The following is a 27,233-nucleotide window of genomic DNA, read 5'->3' as shown; positions in this document are numbered from 1 at the left end:
GGGGACTACTTTCAAAGGACGCTGCCAAGGTTAGCAGACCCAAAATCTGACCTTCTTCTCCTTCCTTTCCATTTATATCTGTTTGTAAAGTTCAAATAGTTCTTTTTATTTTCCAAAAAAAAAAAGTGCTTCAAATGCAATAAAATGATAAAAAGATTCCAAAGGGATGCAGCTATTCAAAGAGAAGGTGAATAATGATGTTTCTTTCACCTAGGAAGGCTGGTTATTTAGGGAAATAAAATTCAAATCACTGGATAACAATTACCATAGTGGGCACTGGGTTCATAATTTTTACCTAGCTATTCGAATTATATTTCCCTAAATAACCAGCCAAAACATTGATACCCCCATAATTTCTGAAATTCAAAGAAATTTATCATATTCCTTAACTTGGATTATATTTAGCCTTACAATATTAAGGTTCTACCAGCTTTTAACCAGAAGCAATTATTATTCTCAATGGATTGCTGAAGAAGAGAAGAGAGGTTTTTTCACAGGATGTTATCCAGAGACGTTAATATTTAGTAATTATTTAGATTATCCAAATATTTGGATCCCCTTATATTCACATATCACAATTTAGCTGCAAAGGAAAATGGACTAATCGACCCCCACTAAATAGGATGGATATATAATGATGGAAGAAAAGTTGAATTATAAAAATCTAGATTAAGTTCTTATTGCATGCAAAGATTTTTGGGGTCTTTTCATATCCCTATAGGAAACCAGCTTTTGAACACAGCTACTTGTTTGTTATCAGTTCCCTCCCACAACTATATTCTCTACAAAGAAATGGACTTTGTTTCATCAGCTGCTGTTGATGAACTAGTTCTTTATAAAATAAAAATATTGGTATTTATTCTCCTAGCTAATGAGTGATTTAAAAATATATCTATAACTTCTATATATTTCTCATCATCACAATAGAGAAAATTTTTATTTGTAATGTAGAGTATTTTTATTATACTGTTAGCATACAGCCCTAACTAATTTACTTAGCATAATTAAAATCACTTTGACGGAAGTATTTTTTTGAAAACTTTGCATCCATCAGTTCACATATGTGTGGGGAAGGTAAGACTTATTAGATTGAACCATAACAATTTTTCATTATTCCAGTATTTTTAATTTCCATACATAACAATTTCAAGTGGTTCCATCTAATATTAATTTTAATTTCCATACATAACAATTTCAAGTGGTTCCATCTAATATTAAGTTCATTTCACAAGGGGCAACGGAAGCTTAGAGGAATTAAATGAATTACACAAACCCACTACCAGTCAACAATAACTATAAGGTCTGAACCAGTATTTCATTACAAGTGCCAGGTCCTTCCGCTTCTCAAGCATGGGTTTAGCTAAGAAATCTTAGGAGTACTGAAGTCAGGGATAAACATGTCACCGTGTTTGGGCTGTTCTCTTTTTTATAAGACAACCATGGATTTATATGAAGTAAAAAATGCAAAATGACATTGACAACATGTCTTCTTCAGACAACAGAAAGCTTCAAGACATTTCACACTGTGTGAGATCACTTTGCTGGGAGGCATCTCTCTTAAGAAACTGTAAGAAGCAGCAAGCACTCACTCCTGGAGTTTCCCTCTCTAATGCACTTTTACTTAGAGTAGATGCCCACTCTGAGTTAGCCATTAATCAACACAATGGTATAACATACTGAAAATAAGAAAAAAGATTATTTTCTTTGAAGGAAAAAAATCTACCTGTTATTAAAATCATTACTGTGCTGTGAATTATTTCAGGTAAGGTAGTCAATGTTAAAGTAAACACTAACAGAATTACTAATAGTTGAGAAATGGCTATAGATGGATGCATTTTATACTTAGGTAAAATGTACTTTGGGGGGAATTAATAGATATTTTCTCCCTTTTCCAATTATTTTCTATATGCATTATTGTTTTCTCTTCCCCTCTCAATTATTTTAAAATGCAAATAAAAAAATTAATTGCTACATTTCTATCATGGCTACATCATTAAAATAAAAGAGAAAATGTAAATATCATTTCTGGAAAATGATATTTAAGAGGTAGTATTAATTTCTGGCTATAATTTAGAAACTTGTGAAATTTCCAAATACTTTGGATTTTTCATTTAAATGGTAAATGAAAAAGTGTTAAAGATACAAAGTACTCAAAGGTACAAAGAAGACCCTGCCTCGAAAAAACAATACAGCAACTCAGAAGCTATTTATTCTATGTAAGGAACCATCTCAATTGATCTTCAATGAATAGCTTTCCTTTTCAATTAGAATTTTGAATGGCACCACAAAAATTATTTAATGAAATGATTATCAAAATTACAGTCATCACACTTAGCTTTCTGAGCAGCTTCACTTTGTTAAAATAACATGTATTCTCTGCAGACATAAAAATGTAACATTGCTTACTCTGGCTTTCAGGGTTTTTTGTTTTGTTTTGTTTTTTTTTATCATCTTAAATTCTCATTTAATGAGCAAAGGATTATGCTGAAGAAAATTAAATTAAATATGATTGTATGTTTAGCTGATTTCTATACTGCTACTCAAATTTCTATTTACTTCTATTAAAGCAATATTTTAAAAAGCTTATGCACAAGCAATATTTCACACTCGCCCCACATTAGCTTTCCAGGGAGTTTTATCAAGAAGTAACAGGGAGGAAAGAAATAGTGTTTGTTTTTAACTGGAGTATAATGTGACTAGGGACAACATCTAAAATCCTCAAGAGGAACAGACAGATGAGTTTATTTTTTCTCTTAAGAAGAGAGAACAATGAAAGTTATGCTAAGACTAAGTAAGATTTGAAATGAGGTAAACAGCGCTGACAAAGGGCCCGTGGCTTTCCGACCTTGCCCGCTGCAGCTAATTGTGTTAGTTATGGTCATAGTGCCCTCCAGAGGAATTTTGTGGAATTTGAAAGACTAAGAAGGAACAGGGAAAATTGAAGGCTGTAGAAGTGATTAGGTGAAGTTTAATTAATGAAAGCTTAATTGATAAAGGTTTTAAAAAGTAAATTAACATTTTAATCTGTCATAGATACTTTTAATATATCTTTCCGTTTAAATTTGCTGCTGAAATCTGACACTATGACTAGAAAATCAACAAACATATTTTTTAATATTTTAGGCCATCTGCAAATCTTTATGTATTATATTCTTAGAAAAATCAATGCTATTCCATACATTTAAAAGAAGCTCAAAGAAATTTTTAGTAAAGGAGTTTAAGGAAGCAGTAAAAGACGAAGATTAAAGAATTCAAAATCATCAGTCTTTATTACTTTTCTCTCGTGATAGTCTTTGGGCCAGTTCTTTAGATTTTAGTGGAAATACCTGAAATGAGGCACAATTATAAACTATAATTATCAATTATTAGAGGTAAATTGAAATGGGGTTATCCAAAGTACCAGGCCAGGGATGCAACCCAAAATTAGTGCCACAAAGTATCTACGGGTTAAAAATAGATAATGATTATAGACAAAGGAAAAGATGAGGTCTCCTTATCTTTGTCATTTAAATATTTCAACTTCTTTATATCAGAAAATGCATAGTGACTATTTCACATGATAATTTATTGTCATTATCATCAAAATTATTTTTGCTATTTTATCTTGCTAGGCAAATGGTGAGAAAATAGAATTTATATTTAGTGATTTTGATGGCTTTTTACCTCACACACCATGATTTTTTGCATTCAAATTCTTCAAGGTAAAAGCAAATTAGCAGAAAGCAAGTTCCTCTCAATAATTTACTAAAATAATTATAAAGAGCTGAAATTTCTACCTTAAAATGTAACACTAGAGTTCTTCTAAGAGAGAAAGTATGTTGGTGTTGGTGTGGAAAATCATTTCAATAAATGACTTGGTGTTGGGATCATGGCAGACACACCTCATTGCTGAGTATCACTGTGGTCACCTTCAAAGTGCTCCCCTGGGGCAACTGTGCACTGACACCAGTACCTAGTCCACCCTTCAAAGCAATTTTGGAACTCTTTTTCTGGAAATGCCATCAGAGCTGTCATGATATAAGGTTAGACCATGGTTAAGGTTATTTAATAACCTTAAGCTAACTTAAGGTTATTAAGTTTGAGAACTGATTCTAGAAAAAGTGTTTTAATTTATTCTCTAACCAGCAATTTTGCTGAATTCCCTTATTTTTCCCAGTATGTTGCCCACAGAATACTTTAGCTCTTCCATGTAAATTGTCACATTATCCAAGCACAAAAACAAGTATTCTTGGGTCATGTGTGGTGGCTCACACCTGTAATCCTAAACTCTGGAAGGCCCAGGTGGGTGGATTGCCTGAGATAAGGAGTTCAAGACCAGCCCCAGCAAGAGTGAGACCCTCCAACCTGTCTCTAAAAGTACCCGGGTGCTGAGGGCAGTGCCTGTAGTCCCAGCTACTTGTGAGGCTGAGGTAAGAGCATTGCTTGTGACCAAGATTTGAGCTTGCTGTGAGCAATGATGCCATGGCACTCTACCAAGGGTGACAAATGAGACTCTGTGTATAAATAAATAAATAAATAAAACTATTCTTTCTAATATTATAAACTATTTATTTTTCTTGTCTTATGCAGCTAAGGGCTCCAATGCAATTTTGAATGGAACTGGTGTTGGTTTTTGAATCTATTCTTCATAAAAAAAACAATTATTTAAAATACTTTTGGCTAAGAATTGTGACTGTTAGGTATTTCTGTTTATACACTATCAGATATTTCTATCCATTTCTATTAGATACATTTTTTATTAAGGTAAGAGTGTTCCCACTCATACTAAGTTTACTAAGATTTTTTTTCCTTGAATTAGTATAAAATTTTAACTTAAAAATTTCCATGTATTGATATTATAATTGTTCCATGTACTGATACTATAATTTGTTTTTCTTTGTCTGTTAAAATGTAAATAAAATTAATTTCCAATGGCAAACATTGCCGGGTTTAAATCAACTTGATTATAAGACATTACTTGCTTTCTTTTAAAAAATGCTTTATTTAAGGTTTTTGTCCTAATGTTTAAAAATAAGTTTGAACTACAATTTCCCTTTGCCTTATATTTTTGGGGGTCGGGGGATCTTTTGTCCAAACAAGATATATTAACTTCCTACAAGAGAAAAATTTCTATCTTTTTCCATTCTCCAGAAAAGTTTATCCACAATGAAGTATTTGTTCCTTCAAGATTTTGTATATCTTGTATACTTGAACTAAGAAAAAAACACTTGTACTCTGTTGGGCCATGTTCTTTTGATCAAAGTGTTTTCGTGATTGTGTTCAAATATTCTAGTTCCTATTCCTTATTTCCTGTAGTAGTTTTTAAGGAGCTGTATTAAAATCTTCCAAATCTCAAAATGCTATTGCAGTTGTATCTCATTTTAATTATTTTAACTTTTGCTGTCTAAATTTTGATGTTATATTTCCAGGTGCATTTGGATTTAGGATATTTACATCTTCCTGTTAACTTGTTTATTGTATCTATAGAATATCTGTATTTCCTAATAATGGTTTTTTGCCTTTATTTTTTCTTATATTAACAAAAATACTAAAATTTTCCTTTGATAAGTATTGCCTGACATGTTTTTATATAAACCCTGACAATTTTTCTGTTTTAGATGTGTTCCATAGTTTATAATTTTTGCATTGTATGTAGTATATTTAGTCACTGTTTATTCCCTCTCTCTACTTGAAATTGATGTTCCTGAGTGAAGAAATGTTTGTTGGTTTTGAAACAGGGTCCCCCTTCTTGGGTCTGGACAAGGAGCCCCATTTTTCTAGGCTCAGGTCCAGACCCCATCTCTAGGCACAAACAGGTTCTCTGCAGGATGTATTCTCTAAATGAACATGCTCAAAAATAGCAGCCTGACTGGTATCTCATCTGAGCTGCTTCTCTAAGAACACACCCTACTGATTCTCCTGGAGCAAAGAAGCATGCTTCATGTGGGATCAATTTTCTGCCCTATTGCAGTTTTGAAATTAATTTCTTCCCACAAGACCATGGCACCAAATAGGTGTGACATATTCCAGACATGCATTCCATCTCCCCAAAACCTGCTGCCCACAGGATAGGAAAAGCAATATATAAACCCCTAAATGGCCCGAGTAGGCTACCCATTTGGGCCCCTCCTCCACGACTGGAGGTTCTGTTCCCTTCTTTCCTTTACCTATTTATCTATCAATAAATTCTGTCCTTTTGCTTACTCTGTGGTCTGTGGATTCATTCTTCAAATCTCTGGGACCAAAGACCTAGCAGAGAGAACTTAGTTTGAACAGAGAGAACTGGCTACAGTTTGATTCAGTGTTGTACTAAAAGTATCTGCACACCGCAGGTTCAAAATATGTGTTGAATAAGATTTTCATGATGGTTTTTATGAATTGAATTTAAATGAATCCCTTTACATTGTAATCCAATCATATTTAATTTAATTTTTATCTATTATATTATCTTGCCCTTTAATGTCACATTATTGTCATTAAAACTAATGCTTACTAATTTAGATATCATTTAGATATGCTTATTACTAATTTCATCTCTCACTATTGTTAATTACATATCAACACAGGATTCCTGTGTTTCCTGCAATCCAGAGTTTAGTATTTCTTTGGATTATTTGTTGAACATGATCTCAATATTTTCCCTATTTCTTGAAAGCTAATGCTATTTGGTATAACATATTAAACTTCTATGATTTCTTCTCAGAAATCTGAAGATACTCCATTAAGTGAATGGTAAAAAGTCTTTATCAGTCTAGATTTTCTGTTATGTAAGATTAATTTTAAGATTATTTTGAATTCATTTTTATTTATAAATGAAATTATATGTATTTTTTGTTTTGTATATAGATTTGAACTTATTATTATTTATATTTTTTGAGATTTGATCTGCTTCTTCAAAACCAGGTTTCCTAATTTTCATTAAATGTGGAAAAGATTTGAAATTCCGTTTGAAGATTTTCTGTCTGAAAAGTTCTTCGTTCTCTCATTTAAGAACTGCTATGAGAAATAATCTAATTTCACATCTTTTAACTGTTTGCAGATTAATTTCATTATTTATTATATTTTCGTGCCACCATTTCTGGGCAATTCCCTCAAAACTCCTTTCCAGATTATTAATTACTGCTTTGTCTTAATTTAATCTGCCATTTAATCAATTCATTGGGACCTTGTATTTTATTTCAATTAATTTTTAAACTTCAAATATAGAAAATTTTAATCTTTTAAAATATACTTTTTCCAAATATATGGTTTCCTTTTTTTTTTTTTTTTTTGAGACAAAGTCTTACTTTGTCACCCTTGGTAGAGTGCTGTGCCATCGTAGCTCACAGCAACCTCAAACTCTTGGGCTCAAGTGATCCTCTTGGCTCAGCTTCCAAACTCCTGCCACAGTGCCCAGTTATTTCTAGAGATGGAGTCTCACTCTTGCTCAGGCTAGTCTCCAACTCCTGAGCTCAATAATCCATCTGCTTCCACCTCTAAGAGTGCTAAGATTACAGATGTGAGCCAACAATCCAGGTCTGAAATATCTGTATTTCTATAACATTCATTTTCATAGCATATGCTCTATCCTATCATATTTTATCCTTTTCTTATAATTTTTATACATCTTTTATTGCTTTGATCATTTTATACATAGACTTATTTTATTGTTTTGAATTAGCTCTATTATCGCAATATTTTGCCTTCTCTTTGTTATAGCTGATGATTCATTCATGATATTTTATTCATTCATTTGTATTATAATCTATTTTTAACTGCAAGCTCTTTTTAGCAAGGCTTGTATTATTTTTTTCTTTGTGAAATCCCACACAGTCTGGACTTTAATTGCACTAATGTACACAGCTATGATTTAACAATAATAAATAAACAGGGCGGCGCCTGTGGCTCAGTTGGTAAGGCGCCGGCCCCATATACCGAGGGTGGCGGGTTCAGACCTGGCCCCGGCCAAACTGCAACCAAAAAATAGCCGGGCGTTGTGGCAGGCGCCTGTAGTCCCAGCTACTCGGGAGGCTGAGGCAAGAGAATTGCTTAAGCCCAAGAGTTGGAGGTTGCTGTGAGCTGTGTGAGGCCACGGCACTCTACCGAGGGCCATAAAGTGAGACTCTGTCTCTACAAAAAAAAAAAATAATAATAATAATAAATAAATAAATAAATAAATAAATAAATAAAAAACATTAGCTGAATAAACTACATAGGCACTTAAAAAAAAAGAAAGAAAGAAAGAAAGAAAGCAGCTCTAGAGTAGTATTACATGTTTCCAGCAATATCACTGATTTAGAATTTGTTGGTGTTGTTGTTAATCTCTTGGACTGGGGATTTTTGCAGTAAAAAAAAAAAAAAAGGAGCTGTATTAACACACCATATCACAAATTTCAGGTCTTAAAGGTTTTGATTTCTCAAAGGAAGACATTTTTTCTTGCCTAAAGTCACAGCAGGGAGAAGTTTTGAATTTCTTTTTTCTTCTGCAGTTGGTGGTCTCCGTATGTCTAATACTACCTTCACTTACTGGCAGCCCTTGGTGGGTTAAGATTTGTTGTAACTCATACCACCAAAGTGACTACATGGAAGCTTTTGCTCCTAACCCTAGCTTTTATACCCTCTCTGTTTATACCACTAGAAGTATTCTTGTCTTTCATGAAAACTCAGATAATGTATCCATGTAATTCAGTGTTTCCAATTGTTCGTAGGGATAGGGGAGGAGGTTTGCATTAACTTAAGTGACAATTTTATGAAAATAGAAGCTTTATTGCTGTAGTTTATTGACAATGCTAGGTATAAGTGAATTTTAATAGAAAATGGGGAAGGTGCTCAAACAATCATATTCTGGGATGACATGGTACAGAATAGATAAAGCAGATGTGTAAAAACAGGATTTCAAAAGGGGAAGTGAACAAAAATATCACTAATATTTACAAAAATATGGTAGAGTTGTGTATCTACAAGGAACACGGTTGAGAATTCAAGCCAATCTTACCAACACTAAGTACAGCTCTCTAAAATGATAAAAATTACTAAAATGTTGATGCTGGATCACTGTGTTATAATAACTTACAAAAAGAATAATAATTAGTAAATAATCCCATCAAAGAGAATAGCACAGGTGCAGAAGTTTTAGAAATTCTTTTTAATAATAAACCATATTATTATTAAAAAGCCATCTACCCAGATCAGGTAGAATGATTTTGAAGCATTTTTTCTTTTTCTATTGTCTATAAGATTTGGCATGATCTGTTTTTCGAAATTATCTGTTACTTTTATTTATAAATATTAGTTATCTATTTTTTGAGACTTTAAAAAAATAATAGGAAGTTAACTGATGACTCCATGCTGAGCCTCAAAGCATTCTATAATAGGCATACTCTCATTTGACAATGTGAATGTTACTTTCTTTGCATTATTATTATCATTACTGCTTAATATTTTGATGTAGTATTGTCTGATTCCTTTTCTGAATGTATTTGTGTTCATTCATTCTTTACAAGATTTTTGTTTCTAGTCCTTATTTTAAACATTGTTATTGTTATTAAAATTTAAGCCTTTTTAATTTTGTGAAGGCAAAAGATTGGAAACCTAATAAACACATGTATATATAAAAATAAAAAAAATTTAACAAAAAAGCAATGGTTGCAATGGTTGCACCTGTACTGAACATATAAAAAAATAACAATAATAATAATAAACCACATTTAGAAAGAAAATACAATTAACTTGAGAATGCAATTACTACCATTTTTGCATTATTTCAGTGTATTTGAAGAATGGACACATTGAGTTTTCAATTTAATAAAAAATGGAAAAACATAACACATTATTTTTTATTTATTTTTATATTTATTTATTCATTTATTTATTTATTTATTTTTGCAGTTTTGGGCTGGGGCTGGGTTTGAACCCCTCGCCTCCAGCATATGGGGTCGGCACCCTACTCCTTTGAGCCACAGGCACCACCCTATTTATTTATTTTTTTTATTAAGTCATAACTGTGTACATTGATGCATTTATGGGGTTCAGTGTACTGATCTGATATACAATGTTAAATACTTACATAGAACTGATTAACACATCCATCACCTCACTTACTTATTTGCTGTGGTAAGACAATTATACTTTTTTCTTAGTAGTTTTGAAATGTATCGTTGCATCATGCACATTAGTTGAGATCCCCCCAAATACCCTCCCGCCTCCCACCTTCCCTCTCCCCTTGCTTCTCTCTCCTCTTCCCTTCTCCTTTCTGGACTATAGTTATGTTTTACCATTTGTATGAATGTGTTGATGATTATATATTGATTTCATAGTAGTAATGAGTACATTGGATACTTTCTTTTTCCATTCTTGAGATACTTTACTAAGAAGCGTATGTTCCAGGGGCGGCACCTGTGGCTCAGTGAGTAGGGCGCCGGCTCCATATGCCGAGGGTGGCAGGTTCAAACCCAGCCCCGGCCAAACTGCAACAAAAAATAGCCGGGCGTTGTGGCGGGCGCCTGTAGTCCCAGCTGCTTGGGAGGCTGAGGCAAGAGAATCGCGTAAGCCCAAGAGTTAGAGGTTGCTGTGAGCCGTGTGACGCCACGGCACTCTACCGGACGGTGGTACAGTGAGACTCTGTCTCTACAAAAAAAAAAAAAAAAAAGAAGCGTATGTTCCAGCTGCATCCAGGAAAACATAAAAGATGTGACATCTCCATCTTTTTATGGCTGCATAGTATTCCATGGCATACATATACCACAATTTGTTAATCCATTCATGGGTCAGTGGGCACTTAGGCTGTTTCCAGGTCTTGGCAATTATGAATTGGGCTGTAATAAACATTCTAGTGCAAATGTCTTTGTTGTAAATGATTTTTGATCATCTGGGTATATACCTAGTATAGAAATTGAAGGATTGAAAGGTAGGTCTACTTTTAATTCCTGGAGTGTTCTCCAAACTTCTTTCCAAAAAAGTTATATTAGCTTGCATTCCCACCAGCAGTGTAGAAGTGTTCCCTTCTCTCTGCATCCATGCCAACATCTGTACACTGGGGATTTTGTAATGTGGGCTAATCTTACTGGAGTTAGATAATATCTCAAAGTGGTTTTTATTTGCATTTCTCTGATGATTAAAGATGATGAGCATTTTTTTCCATGTGTTTATAGGCCATGTGCCTGTCTTCATCAGAGAAGATTCTGTTCAAGTCTCTTGCCCACTTAGAAATGGGGTTATTTATTCTTTTCTTATTGATTAATTTGAGTTCTCTGTGGATTCTAATTATCAGACCTTTGTTGGAAACATAACCTACAAAAATCTTCTCCCATGCTAAAGGCTGTCTGTTTGCTTTACTTAGTGTGCTCTTGGCTGTGTAATAGCTTTTTAGTTTGATCAAATCCCAGTAATGGATTTTTGGTGTTGCTTCAATTGCCTGGGGGCATGGGGGGGTCCTCCTCATAAAATATTCTCCCAGGCTGGTTTCTTCGAGTATTTTCCCCACACTCTCTTCTAGTATCGTTATAGTTTTGTGTCTTAAGTTTAAATCTTTTATCCAGTGAGAATCAATTTTTGTTAATGGCGAAAGGTGAGGGTCCAGTTTCAGTATTCTACAGGTCACCAGCCAGTTCACCCAGAACCATTTGTTAAATAGGGAGTCTTTCCCACTTTAATGTAACCCTATTTCTAATTACTAATATTGAAACAAAGCAAGTTACCATGTAGATACAGCATTCTCACATTCCACCAACTTCATGAAATGTTTAGGAATTATCAGTAATATTCATCACCATGTTATAACAAAAAAACACATCAGTAATTAAGCTGTGTGGGTTCTAGGGTAAATCGTTTATTTAGTTAGTTATAATAAGGCCCATGTTTATACAGACATGTACACATTTTCTAATAACATCATAGCATATGAGTAGTCTGAGAAAATTGACTATCTATTAACCTTTTAATTTTCTTAGATTTTATAGATGAAAAAACTAACATTAAGAGGTTAAAAGTTCAAGATATTTACATGAAATTAAAAAAATAAGTTGAGCTACCCAGTGGGATTTTTGGATTAAAGCTCTTTTCACTAGACTTTTATTTTGGATTAAAGCTCTTTTCACTAGACTAGTAGTTCTCAAATATCTTCGGTGAGGTCCATGAGGTCAAACTATTTTCATAAAAGTACAAGATGTTATTTGCCTTTTCACTGTGTTGACATTTGTGCTGATAGTACAAATTTCACTGTAAACCTGCTAACACAATCAAGGAAGTGGCTCCCAGTATTTTTAGTGGTTTTTGTATTCCTTACTGACACACAGGGACAGTAAACTCAGTTTCATTAAAAATTAAAGCAGTATACAATGTGATGAAGCAATGCAAGTTTTAAATAAAAACTCAACCCCTGAATGCAAATTGTTTTAACATAAAGTACTTTTGTTGCATATCAGAGAGTAATGATTGTCTCTAGAATTAAACTGTGTAACTCCGTAAATTGTCTCTATGAAACGTAAGCGTTCAATTGGTTGAATCAAAAGCTCAACTAGCCTTCTTCTAAAGAATACCATTTCTATTTAAAGGAATGACTGACAGATAAACTATGGCTATTCAAGTTGGGTATTGAGTATTTGATATTCTCAAAAATAAAGTAAGTAAACTTATCACTTCGAGGAAAACAATTAACTTTATTTGTTGCCAAAAACAATATTTGAAACAAAAGCTTGTGAAAACTGTATCCATCAGTGAGTGTTGTATATTCCCAATACTTAAAGATTTAGGTCAGTAGTAATATCAACACATGTGATTTGCTTGGGGATATTATACAAAAAAAATGTGTCAACATTTAGATCAGTGGTTCTCAATCTTCCTTATGCTGCCAACCTTTAATACTATCCAAAGAGGTCTTGACCCACAGGTTGAGAACTGCTGATTTACATCATTGCATAACTCAGTAAATTAGTATTTTCTAAATAATGTTTGATGTTACAAGATAATGCATAAGTAAAAAATCTATTACAAGATAAACCAATAAATTTTAATGAGATAGCATGTGAAAAGTTTACTAGTGTTATAGATTTCACGTTGCAACTAACATTTAGAAAACTATCACTTAATGAATTTTACTGTAATATCAAAGTATGTTGTCCACAAGGATCTGAAATATTTCTTTATACAAGACAGAAATATGTCTTTCCAACTCCATATCTGTGTATGCCTGGATTCAAAACAATATGTTACAACAGTCTGACTTCAGATGCAGGTATCAGAATCCATCTTCCTGTTAACTTAGATACTAATAAATTTGTCAAAATGTGAAAATATACTTATATTCTCATTTTTCTTTTTTGTCTTTGGAAAACACAGCTTTTTTTCATTAAAATGTGCCATTTACTTTTCCAATAATAGTTTATTGTTGTTTTAAAATAAATTAGTGAATACATATTTTAAATTTTTTAAATTTCAATTGCTAATACAGCAAATCTAAACAGAGAAAACCCATACAAACAAAATTTCTCTAGAGGTTTTTATCCTTAAAAGAGTCTCGACACCAAAAAGTTCTGAGAACTGCTGCATAGCCTAGACTCTTTACCTTAACAGAAAATTTCAGCCATTAATCTTCTGACAAAGTGTATGACAAAGTTACAACTTACACTTTTAATTCCATCTCTGCTAATCCTCAACGAGATTTTTAGATCTTGAGCTGATAATATCAAAAGAGAGTGAGATTCTTAAAAAGTAGCAAAGTTTTTAAGAGAAGTTTCTTAAAGTCCTTTTATATCATTGATCCCTAAAAGGATATAAAGTCCTTTTATATCATTGATCTTTTGGAGTTAGGGAAGGGGGAAATTTAAATAACTAGATTATTACTAGTGACAGTTTACATGTGTAAATTCAATGTGGGAATATCAGTGTTAACGGAAGAGATTGGAAAAACTGATTTTATCAATCACTCAAAGGGCTCCAACAAATCATGGGAACATGTAGTTTTATTTGTGTAGCAACTGATAAGATAAAATCAACAGTGACCAGAACTCCTTTTTTATAGTGTTATAGTAAATCATTAAACATGAAATGAGCTTCTGAGCAAGCCCTGTTGGCATTTCCAATGGCAAGAGAAATAACTCAGAGAAATTACGAGGTAGGTAATACGAATATACATACAGTGGGTTTGGAATACACCTGTAGTGAAGTTTTTAAACATCAGAAATGTTTGACTTATATAGTCATAAAATTTTGAATTATGAATTCATAAGTGGAGTTTGAATTCCATAAGCAAAGTTTTCCTTTATGCATGTGTATATATATTATATATATAATATTTTTTGTATTTCGATGATAGTTTCCCTAAAACTAGACTGGGATAGGGATCAATGATATAAAAGGACTTTTAGAAACTTCTCTTAAAAACTTTGCTATTATTAAGAATCTCACTCTCTTTTGCTATTATCAGCTCAAGATCTAAAAAATCTAGTTAAAAAAATTGTTGAGAGAACAGGGAAAAGCAAGAATAATTGAGTACAATAATTTAACTGTTGAAGATATTTGTTTAAACCTCTTCTTTTGAGATGGCACTAAAAAACCCAGAAAGAGCAAACGATAGTCAGGGTCACTATCTCACTTGGTCTAAATTATAGTTAGAATTCAAAGAAAGAAGACAGTAAAATAAACATCAAAAACATAGATAACTAGAGACATTTAATCACAGTTAGCATGCATAGTTAATAACAGTAATTAGAGTTGTTGCTAACCTCTCAAGAAACAAAGTAGTGAAAAAATAAAGTCCTTATTACCAAGCCATCAATTTAGATTTTTTAAATCTCTTTAATTTATGAAATGAGCTTTCATTTTTAATTCACACTCCCACTACCTATAATTCCTCCATTTTCAAATAGAATTTCAAAGACAGAACTTCTAAGCGTGATACCGTATTTCATACTTAATTTGCTATTTTAATAATATCAAATGTTTATTCAAAATTAACACAAAAAGACTAAAAGCTTGGGAAAATATTTAAAAGGAACTTACTATGTAAAATATTTATTAAATATCCTGGGGAAGTTTATGTGCTAGGTATTATAACAGATAAAAGAAATACTAAGAAAATTATGACTCAATCCTTGCCTTCAAGAGCCTATATTCAGTTGGAGAGAATGAAGTGACAATTTCAGTTCAAGGAATAGTATGATAATACTTATGAGACATGTAGGCTGTATTATAAGAGTTTAGTATAAAATAGTGATGAAAGAACATTAGCTCTCAAAATGATCTTGCTAAATTGAAGATATCAAATCAAACCAAAAAAAATTATGTACTAAAGAAAATGCCTTGAAGAATAAGTCTTTTCCCTCCAAATTGCATAATATTTAGTATACAAGAGAGTAGAAAACTAACTGCTATTTCCCCAGACGAAATAAGATTATCATAATTTAATACCAGAGCCTAGAAAGAAAATAAAAGAATCCTAAAATAATTTCAGTATAGTTAGGTCTGGTCAAACCGTTAGAAGATAAACTATAAAATTTAATGTTAGGCAAAATAAATAATAAAATCCTGAAGATTCTTAGTGGATTACTAAAAAAGTATAATGAAATGGAAAATTTGGTAATTTTCTGTGACTTGCTAATCATGAACTTTACCTTACTTTTGGTGGAATTCTGAGCTGTTTTCTGGGTCTCAGAACTACATTAGTCCAGGAGACCCATGAATCAGATAGTTTTGTCTATTCTCTTACATTATCAAGAAAAGTGATTTTCAAGTAAATTAAAATGTTAACCAACTCAGGAAAGTAACTGAATTTCCAATCATTTAATCAGGTATATCTTAAGCTTTCCTGTAATGCTATCAAATTTCTCCCAACTGTGAAAGGGAGCTAAAGGGAAAATCCAGTCTTCTACTCAAGAAGTTACAATATCTTTGTAACAATAAGCATTGATTTTTTTGAATAATTCAAAATAATGTATGACAATATGAGGTTAAATACAAAGAATGTAACACAGAGGGTATACTGATGGTATCTGGAAAGCAAGAAAGTACCAGCTTTATATCAGCAAGATTAATATAAAAGATTCTTCTTGAAGTCAAAGATATGGGCTAGATTCTAGCTTTATAGTTCTTTCTATGTGGCCCCCGACAAGTCCTATATTCTCTCTAGCTCTCAATTTACCAACTGTAAACAGGATGCATTATCATACACCCAATCTGTTCCACAGAATTTTTGTGAGGTTCAAATGATAAAGTATGTGAACTAAACAGTACTATAAGTGATGTGTGTCTATGTGTTAGAGACGCCTCCATGGGGAAGGCACTGTGAGCCAGAAAAAAAATAGGAAATCTCTTAATGGACAAGTAAACACATCAAATTTCATTACATATACTTTAGACTTGAGAATATTTGTGTTTAACAACCTCTATTTCCAGTGAATTCCCATTTTATCTCAAAGATGGCACCTGCATTTTACACACTCTGATTTCATTGTGATATAATTAAACACTGAAAGGACATATACTCCATAGATTTACTTACATTTCAATATTTTATCATAAAATGGTTAGACATTATGAGAATATTTTTGTACCACTCATTTACTCCATTTAAAATGTTTATATTTTTCTTAAACTACTCCAAAATGCTTTAAGAGCAAAAACAACAAAAACTACTATATCCTCACCAGTAGAAGATAATGTCATCCATTTTTCAGTGTTCCCATATAAGCTTTACTTACTAAATGACACATTTTATTAATTGTCATTACACTGTACAATTTGATGTACTGCCTGTTTAACTTACGATTCTTTTTCATGTTTGTACATATTCCTCATACTTACAAGTTTAATGCTGATATAAGATGCCTGTTATCTAATACACCATTATTTGCTTAACCATTTCCTTGTAGTTGGATGGTAATTGCTCCAATTTTTCACTATTACATATCATTTTGATATTAAAATATTGTTATAATTCTTTTCATTTCATTAGCTTATTTTCCTATTTATAAATTTGCAGGTTGGGTTTTAGAGTTAAAATATAGTGACAGTTTATGGACTACCTAGAGGAATTTTACCAGCACACTCCCCTAATACTGTATAACTTTCCTCAAAACCTAGATAGTTAGTGGTTTTTATAATTTCAAAAATTTTGATAGATTTTTTTAAGAATAAAATATATTATTCTTTAGTAGAAGTTAAGGTTTTTTAACCAAGAAATAAATTTTAATTGTAAATCTCCAGAAATTTTGTTTTAATTTAAGGTAAATCTCCAGGAATTTTCATTTTGTTTTAATTCAAGGCCTTCATAAGATTCACTGAGCTTGTAAGAACAGTGCCCTAATGACCTCTTGCATAATCAACTCACAGCTGGCAAAAGTGAGGGCCAGAGCAAATCTTCCAGGGGACACTAGGTTGCCTCTCATGCATGGTAGCTGGCCGCCCACTAGGTGGCTACAAAGTGAGATGTAACTATTTGAATATACTGAGATTCAGTGAAAACTTAATACCATCGCAGACTTAGAAAATTGATGTTTCCTGCCTATCACAAGTAGATTCATTTCTCAGTAGAACACACAGTCCTTCTGATTATAAATCTGATTAGAAAGCTGAGTCCAGCTTACTAATTTACTAAGGCAACGTGACTGTCATGCAGACTGGAATTCTCCGTGGACAGATCTAGAGCAGTCTCTCCTCCCAGACAGACTTATATGAAGACTCAAATTGTAATTTAAATGCTTGCTTGGCAGACTGATGTGTAAAAAACAGGAATGTTATAATTTGAGTACTTAATGGAAAAGGCAAAAATAAAAGAAGTATTTACTTTTACATTGAAGATAGTGTATCTCAGAATCTCCCAAACAGTATCACAATGATCTGATGAAGGAAAATAATATGCTGTGTAAAACCTAATGTGTATTCAATTAATTCTAGAAATGTGCTTCCTCCCTGCAGGACTTCTCACAGCTTTTAATATGCCAGGGCTCATTATTGATGTCTAAGAGGGAAATCTTAGAAGCCCTGTTTTCTGAAAAGATATTTTTGGAGGGGCAGGCAGAACATTTATTGATATCTCCCATAACTAGAAAAACAGGAAACCCAGATTTAGAATATGGAATTATACTGCTTGAAATACTCCCTTTCCTTCTCCCACCACATGTGAGGACTTACTTCTCTTTTGTGGCATGCCCAACCTACATAGGAAGAGGGAGCCAGGATAATCAAAATGAGTGAGACTCAAATGAGTGAGAATCGTCAAGAAACAGAAACTAACCACCTGGATTATAAGCTAAGGACATGGTGGCTGGGAGTCGGCACCTGAGACAGGAACAGATGCTGAGGAAAGCACAGCTGACCCAGGGAAAAGGCTCAAGTCCTCATGAAGGACTCAAGTTCTTAGATGAAGCAGTGTCTCAAGTAAGCGGTACCCAGACTATAAATTATACAAGACCAGAAATCTGTAAAATCTCTCTTTCTCTTTTTTTTCCCTACAACCAGCTTAAAACTAAAATCAGCTTTACCTGTTAACATTGTCAGGCCAGGCAGTTAGTCAGACATGAGCAGGGTGGATGGTGAATGTGATTTGGTGATTTGGGCCTGCTGTTTGGCTGTTTTGGTGAGGTCTGCATTCAGGCCTGCAAGCAGATGTGCATTCATTAACATTCAAGTTATGGGAATGGGGCTAATCAAGACCTTGCAGGTGCCACACCCTGCAAGTGGGTTGTTTGGGGGAGCTGGTTGTTTTCAGGAACTGATTAATGTCCCTGGGACCTTCTGATATGGACAGATTGATACAAATTGTTATGGGCACATGTTAAGAGAACAGAGTTGATCAAGACCCTGGGAATTTCCAAGAAGCAGCTGACACCCCTCAAAAATTGTGTATAAAATCCGGCACTGCGCTCTCCATGCTGTCTGTAGGATGAGGCCCAGTTTGCTCTACAAACCACTCAATTAAACTTTCCCTTCCTTGCTAACTTTACTTTGTTCTTTCTCGCCTCAGTTATTTCAGTGATGACCTCGAGCCATCACTGCACCACCCTAACAACATGGGCAATATTTGGATAAGTTTCCTCAACTTTGCATCTGTGGCTGATTTTTGTTTTTCTGTTACTAATGAATTCTCCTTAAGATCAACATATTCTTTTGTATGTCAAGTTCTCATTTTATATCTACAGACAATATTTTGGATTGTGTCTTGTTCTTTTCATATATCTCTGTTGGGAAATTTACTTCGTCTCTACTTTGACCCTTTATGCATTGTTTTTTAAATTTATTTCTCAATATAAATTTGTTTTATTTGCAAGTTCTCCTACGTTTTTATTCTCTTGCAGTCACGATAATTAAATAAAAAACTTACAATCACTTCCATTTATGTACCTCTCTCTGACCCACTGAGGTGCTTTTTATTTTTAGAACTCCAGCACATATTATCTGTGTTGGAAGTACACAAAACAGTATCTGATGCTTAACAGGCTTGAAGGTCATTGGATTTTTCTTAAACAGTGTCATCCATCTGTTATTTTATCTTCCAATAGCATTTTTTCTCTTTGGACTGCACACGGAGCTCCGAAGTTTGTGATACTTCCTTCTCCCTACCACCACCTAAGACTGATGTAAGAAATAAAGATGATAACATTATTGAATACTTGAATGCTATTATGTTTTTGACCTTTCAAGGACATTTATGTTGAACAATAACTTATTTTTAATGGAATGAATTACTAATAGTGGAGTTTAATTGAAAGTAGTTTGAAACTATAAGCTCTATTTACTTACTTAAGTTATGTTGGTAAAGTAACTACATTGTCACCTTTCCCATAAAATTGATATTACCCTTCTTCTCTGTCTCTCCTACTTGTACTAGAAATATTTTCATTTCCATCCTTCTCATGACGCCTGTAGGCCCTGGATAATCAGTAAACTGTATCTCACCAATGAACTCTATTCAATTGACAATAGCTCTGTGGAGCACATTATTTTATAAACTGCTTTCTGGCCTAGCTAGAAATAAAACCAAAATCTATTAGTAATTTTCATGACTGGCAGGAGTGGTTGCTCATGTACTATAAATTTGCTCCTTGTGATATAACAAACACCTGCACAATACCATTAAGATTATTTGACTAGCATATCTCTCAATAGTCTTCAAGCAATCAGAACTAGAAATTAGGAATTAGGAATTTAAAGATTTGCTAATTTTATTCATGAAAAAGCGAAACTTCAGAAACACCTTACATTTCACAAAGGTGAAATTTCAGAAACGATAGTAGTAAAGATAGAATGCCCTAGACTCAGATTTGAACTCTAACTAATTATAGATTTAACTCACTCAATGCAGTTAGAATTGATTAGACAGAGTCAGATTTCCCCCTGTTTTAGGAACACAAAATATTCCTTAATTCATGTAAAACGTATTACCTGGAACTGTTAAACTTCACTGCGTTCATAAAGATGTTAGTTAGCAATGCTGTTACAGATTTCTCCATGCTAATACTGGATAAATATTCCATATTATGGAAGGAGAACAATGTTGTTAATTATATCAAAGAAAAAGTGAAATTGACAGAATTGTATTCCTAGTATTGCAATCACAAATTTTTTAATTATTCTTAATTTGTTGCAAATTATTACATGCTTTAACTTTATTCTCTGGGGCTATCATAATATTTGATTAAAAAGAATATAGAATTTTCATGAGGCATTATTTTTCTCAGTACTAGGTCATACTTGGTACTTACACCCACAATCAAGAACTGCTACTTGACATTTAGAGAAGTTTTTTGTTTCCAGAAGGTGGCGCTCTAGAATAGTTGAAAGGGCAGGTTTGCTTTCCACCAGAAAACAAAGCAGATGTGCATTCATTAACATTCAAGTTAACTGCAATTTTGGAAACACGGAGTGGGTATTCAAATCAAATAAACGGCCTATTGCCCTTTCTTTGCTAGTATTTAAAACTCTAAATATTTTCCTTTATCTGCGACCTAACTAATTGTCTAGGGAAATTATTAGCTCAACAATTTAGAGATTGCAATATTAAAATAGACAAAAATATAAAGGGCTATGTTGGAAAAGTAGGCCATTTTACATGAGAAAATACCAATTTCTCTTTTGACTTTTAATAAAGGTCATTTATTAATGAATTTGAATAACATTTCATAACATACAATTATTATTGTATTCAAAGTAGATGTTAAAATCAGGGAATTAATACGCAAAATTATTATGGAAATTTGTGATCTTTCAGTGATTTTTAAAACTATTTCTGGGGTTATAAAAATCTTATGTTTTAATAAGCATATGGGGAAACTTGAAACAAGAACAGAAAAAAATCAGAATTTATTCAGAGAAGAAAGTAGAATTCTATTAATTTTTGAATTTTCCATATAGAGTTGCCTAGTAAAATATATGTGGTATTATAGAAGTAATAAATTTTGACTACAGTAAATTATCTATTTTCTGAGCAAAGACAGATGGAGAACATTTATGATGTTGCCTGAGATTGTGAAAAATTATAGCATATTTATTTACTTATCTCAGCAAAAAGAATTTATTCAACGGTCCAATGAAAATATTATATTTAAAAGAGAAAAGTCCATTTACTCAGTAAACTAATATTTTTTTTTTTGGAAAAATTAGAAGTTTTATTCATTATCATTTATATGCTGAGAGTTATTTTGCCTATTTAAGTATAGTTGTTTACCAGTTGTTATATCTTGCAAACTGTAAGTACATCTCTAACACAACTGTAAGGGTGTGATAATATTAAAAGATGACTATAAACATACCTGAAACTCATTCTGTGAAATGTATTGAGTGCAGCCTTTAGAACTCCAAATTCCATATCATGCCCAACTCTTACTTTTGTGGAATTATCTCTCACATGCCCTATACTTCAGAATATCTGTAAGATTGAAGCCGTAGATCCTTCACTTAAATATCTGAAGAGTCATCTTATTTATATTATATGATACCATTTACTTAGTCTATTTTGCTTAAAATATGTAACAAAGATGTTTAGTTTATTCAAAATTATTGTGACTTGCTACTTGGGAGGCTGAGGCAAGAGAATCCCTTAAGTCCAAGAGTTTGACGTTGCTATGAGCTGTGACACCATGCCATTCTACCGGGGGTGACAAAGTGAGACCCTGTCTCAAAAAAAAAAAAAAAGATCATTACTTGGTTTTCATTAGAGTAAGACTTTTCTTTTTTAATTTTTTATTGTTTGGGATTCATTGAGGGTACAAAGAATTAGGTTACACTGATTGCATTTGGTAGGTAAAGTCCCTCTTATAATTGTGTCCGGCTCCCAAGAGGTGTGCCATATATGGTGACCCCTGCCCTCTCCCTGCATCCTTATTCCTGTGCTCCCTCTTGTATTATATCATCTACTACCTTCATATTAGAATTGAGTAAATAGGATTCTTGCTTCTCCATTGTTGTGAAGCTTTACTAAGAATAACATATTCCAACTCAATCCAGGTTAATACAAAAAACGTAAAGTCTCCATCTTTTTTAATGACTGAATAGTATTGTATTCCATGGTATACATATACTACAGCTTGTTAATCTGCTCCTGGATTAGTGGGCATAGATCAAGACTTTTCTATAGTCTCAATTTACAATGCCTTATAAAATATGCATACATACCCATTTGTTACGACGATTGGGGAGGATTGAAAATTAGCTTAGAATTTATCTTAAGAGAGGAATGAAGGTGCCAAAATTACAAGTGACATTTCAATAATATTCATCTTTCTACTAATAATCCATTTGTCTTTTTTTTTTTTTTTTTTTTTTGAGATAGAGTCTCACTTTATAGCCCTTGGTAGAGTGCTGTGGCGTCACAACCTCCAGTTCCTGGGCTTAGGAGATTCTCTTGCCTCAGCCTCCTGAGTAGCTGGGACTACAGGTGCCCACCACAACGCCTGGCTATTTTTTGTTGCCCTTTGCTGGGGCCAGGTTCGAACATGCCATCCTCAGTATATGGGGCCAGCGCCCTACTGACTGGGCCACAGGTGCCGCCCATTTTTCAATGCAATTGATTCTACTCAATTATTTTCCAATGTATAAATTATACTTATTCTTTGTATTTTCCTGAATTTGAGTTATTTTAAGAAAAGGGATATTTCAGAAAAGAAATATACAGTCAAAAAAGACATAACTTCTTAAATATTAAGGTTTTAAATTAAGTATACCGAATATTCAGAACCAAATCAATAATTTTAGCTCTCAGACAAATGTAGAGATATGTTATTGCAGTGCTCTGAACAGAGTACAAGTTATGTACAGGATGTAATTGAAGCTGTAGAAATGATATAGTAAAAATTCCTGACTCAATTTTGCTCAACAAGGAGGGCTGGTCTAGTCCTTCCCCCACTCCTTGCCCCACTATAATCAAGCCCAAAATGATCACATCAAGACACCAGTACATTCACCCACAGCCAGAGCATATTAAAGACTCTTCACACAAGACGGCATAATCCAGAAGATCCATAAAGATGAAAATAATATATGATAGCACAGAGGAGGAAAAGCAATATCTTTTCCTCACCCATCACAACACTCATAGCTGAGGCGCCTGTAATAAAAGACAGATTAATAAGAGAAAATCGTATACATTTATTTAATGAAAGTTTTACATGGGGCAGGAGCTGTCAGAACTGAAGACCCAGGGAAACAGGGATGTTTATGTATCTTTATGTTAAGTTTCATGAAGAAGAGGATAGTCATGCGGAAGTGTGGTTGAAGGACAGAAAGGTGTGGTCTAACAAACGGTAGTAAATGGGCGGGATGGGAGGAGGGAGGAGGGAACAGGGAGATTTAGCAAGGCCTGTTTGCTCAGATTCAACTGTGTCTGGTGTCTTTAGAGACAAGGACATTCCGTTTCTTTCCTCTGGGTATGAGGAGGCTATACTTCTCCAATGAAGTCTTACGATCTATTTCAGAGAAAGGGCAGCGAATTCTTTTATGACCTGCTTCAGGGGAGAAGGAAGGCCAAAGAGTAAGCTTGCTGCTTCTGCTGTTTCGCAAAGGTCAAGTTGCCATATTTGGGGATAGCATGTCTTGAACCCCACGAATATAAATTTGTACAGTGATTGCCTCTCAGAGGAGGGGTGGGGATTATTTTGAAAGACACATAAGGAAATGTTCCCTAAGATGATGGAATGTTCTATATTTTGGCAAGATGAGACAGGTCTATGTACTTTTCAATACTCGCCAAGCTGTGCACTTATGTCTCTCACTGCACATAAACGATATCTCAAGAAAAATACGAATTCAAACTGTGTGTTAAGAAAAAAAAAGAGCATTTTAAAAGTTAGGCTAAAACATTTTATGGAATAGGCATTTTTTTTCCTTGCTGTCTCAGGTTTTTCTCCAGTGAGCAACAAAATGGATAAAGAAAGAAATGTCAATAAATAACGCAATGTGTTACACATGCATGTAGTTAAAGTAAAAATAACACAATACATGTGTGGAAATAGGAAAGACCAGAAGCAGGATCAAGATCTCAGTTGTTTAAAAATATTTATTGATCCTTATCATAGTCAAGAAGAAAGAGGAGGTGAATAAAGCACAGATTCTGTATTGTGGAAGGAGGGTTGATATGTGCACATACATACACATTTGTCATACAAGTCAGAAAGGAACAGATGCCTCAAAATTAGTTTAGATAAAGAAAAAAGCAAGATCGGAAGTACAAGAAAAGAAAGTAAAAGGGTTTTATCTAGTGCACCCATAAAGGAAACCAGCCCAGGGACCTTGCACTCTGTAGCTAGAGTACAATCCTATTCTTGAAAGACTGGAAGTATTCATGTATATCCCAAATGTCCACAGCGCAATTCCAGCTCGTTCATCACTGCTACTCATGGTCTATATTCTAATTTATCTGGCCAGTGTGGTAACCTACAATGATTAGTGATAAAACCTACCCAATCATCAATCCGGTGGCTTCAACTTTTCTTTCATTTTTAAGGGAAGAGTTAGCCACACATTATCATCTGCTCCTTACTCACCAGATTGTAAATCTCAGTTTTGATCTCACTCATTTGCAAACCTGTAAGCCATAAAGCAGTGCGCACTTTCTGGATACCTCAAAGAGACAAACCTGAGTAAAAGAAAAAAATGCACACGGAGTGCTTAGGTCTTAACTTTCACAAACTTGAGCAGTTCACTTTAACCAGCGGGTTTGAGGATGGAGAAACACGTGGGCATATTTTGTTTTTATTTTTAAAGAATTAGGATATGTGCTCACCGTATCTGGTCATATTGATACAGGCAGGTGCACGGGGCTTGGTCAGCGCCCCCTACCCGGGAGGACCTGCCGCGCCTTCTGCAGCTCAGCCCCAGCGGTGGCGCAGCAGATACCAGGGGAGGCAGAGCTGGAGAACCAAGGGCGCAGAGAGGACCGCGGCAGCTAAAGCCCGCGGATCCCTAGTTAGTTAAGGGAGACACGCGCAGCCCGCGCTGCTGCCAGGGCCAAGCCCAGAACCGCCCTTGGACCTAGAGAGCTTTTCTCTGGCTGCTACTCCCCTGTGACCATTTCGCAGGTCCAAGGGTGATACAGGGTTCCCGCATTCAGGGGGACCCGTCATTTCCTTGGCCTGGTCAATCTCATGTAAGTTTCCTAGGCATGGCCAGTTTCAAGAATGGACTGTATGCATTCATTAATGAGTTTGTTCACCTTGACCCAGCAGAAGGGACTGTATCCATTCATTAATGCACTCTTTCATATTGCCCCAGCAGAAGAGACTGTATCCATTCATTTGTTACCAAGTCCGGGCCTAATATACCTACAAAGGACCCTTGTGACTATATGTATATCCCTAGACAAAGAACCCAAGCAGAGGGTGGCCCCTGTGGCTCAAAGGGGTAGGGCGTTGGTCCCATATGCAAGGAGGTGGCAGGTTCAAACCCAGCCCTGGCCAAAAATCACACACAAAAAATAATAATAATAAAGAAAGAAAGAAAGAAAGAACCCAAGCAGAAAGAGAGGTTTTTTTCCCACTTGTGTTTTTCCTTCTGTCAGGAGCTCTGGTGATTTTTCTCTGTGTTCTTTTCTGTGAAATAAATCCTGTCTTAACACTGATCTGTGGTCCCTGGATTCATTCTTCGAATCACCCAGACCAAGGACCTACTGAAGAAGAAATTCTGGTATCAAAAATTGAGGAGTAAATCTGAATTCCTTTTAAAATCAACCCTCTTATTTTTTCTGCTCTTTACTAATTACTGAATATTAATTTTACCCACACTTAATGTCCTAGATTTTCAATTGTTGTTGTTTTGTTTTTCCAAGTGGAACTCTAGACTTTATTAAATCACATTTCAAGTAGTCTGGGTATGACCATCGTTTCTCAGACCAAACCATATGGAAAGTCATAGTCATATGAGGCTGTAATAGAATGTTTATTAAAATGAATATAAGAATTAATGGCATCAATATTCAATGGATGAATTATTTATTTTAATGTGTTTTGGAATTTGTCAACAAATTTCTGTTATAAATTTTTGGAATTTAGGAAAGTATTTGTAATGTTTTATAATGTTCTTATTATGAACCTGCACTTAGAAATTGTCATTTTGAATCTATTTTGATTCTATTTCTTATGTAAATGACATAAGTAATCATTTGAATCTGTGCCTACTGCGGTAGCTAATTCAGTTTTAATCTAAGCTCAGTAACAAAGATACCCAAAATTCAGCAGTGTGAACAGGATACAATTTTGGGTCTCTAGTGTTTTATTTCTCTTTTATAACTACCGTGATGATAAGAAACAGCAATTCAGCTTTGCCACCTGAAGGCGGCATGTGGGAAACCTCAGGGAGGAGTCATATCTTGATGTGCTTGCATTGCTAGTTTGATTTTATAAGTTTGAAACTAATACTCATGATTAATTGTTAATAGATTAGAGATATTAGGAATAGGGAACAAAGTCTAGACAAAGGGAGACAGTTATGAGGGTTTCGATTCAGACTGATTTTCTGGGCTCTGAGTACAAAATGCGAGATCCTGTCACTTTAATATTTCTGAATCCTGGTGTGTTGTATATCTCCCCTCCCCCACAGCTGCATCACAGCAGCTGGCTGGAGGCTTTGAAGTTGCTTTCTGCCAGGGCAAGGCTGTGTGCTCTGAGGGCATGGTTTTGGGGAATGAAGAATGTGAATTCTTTAAACCTTGTCCGGCTCAGAAAGACTTGCTGTGGACCAGTTAAGCTTTCTTCTGTCACTTTGACTGGGCCAGAGGAATCTGTCTGTCTGTACCCAGGACAGTATTAAAACATCGCATCTGTGGGGTGTGACCGTGGGTCAACTAGGATTTG

General features: G+C 34.2%; 1 protein-coding gene across 3 annotated transcripts in view; it reads left to right on the top strand.

Annotated features, from left to right (window-relative positions):
• The first annotated feature begins 10,645 nt into the window (after positions 1-10,645).
• The window catches only part of PIK3C2G (phosphatidylinositol-4-phosphate 3-kinase catalytic subunit type 2 gamma), a 453,317-nt gene continuing 436,729 nt past the window's right edge, over positions 10,646-27,233 (top strand). For 2 of the 3 annotated variants that reach the window (XM_053556309.1, XM_053556307.1), the window contains exon 1: positions 10,646-14,068. The gene's annotated coding sequence lies outside the window, so the exon portion shown is untranslated. Of the gene's footprint in view, positions 14,069-19,451; positions 19,530-27,233 lie in introns of all 3 variants that reach the window. The other variant, XM_053556308.1, reaches the window with a different exon arrangement.

This window comes from Nycticebus coucang, chromosome 12 (genome assembly GCF_027406575.1).
Source record: "Nycticebus coucang isolate mNycCou1 chromosome 12, mNycCou1.pri, whole genome shotgun sequence".
Taxonomy (NCBI): Eukaryota; Metazoa; Chordata; class Mammalia; order Primates; family Lorisidae; genus Nycticebus; species Nycticebus coucang.
This window is presented reverse-complemented; position numbering and strand designations above follow the sequence as displayed.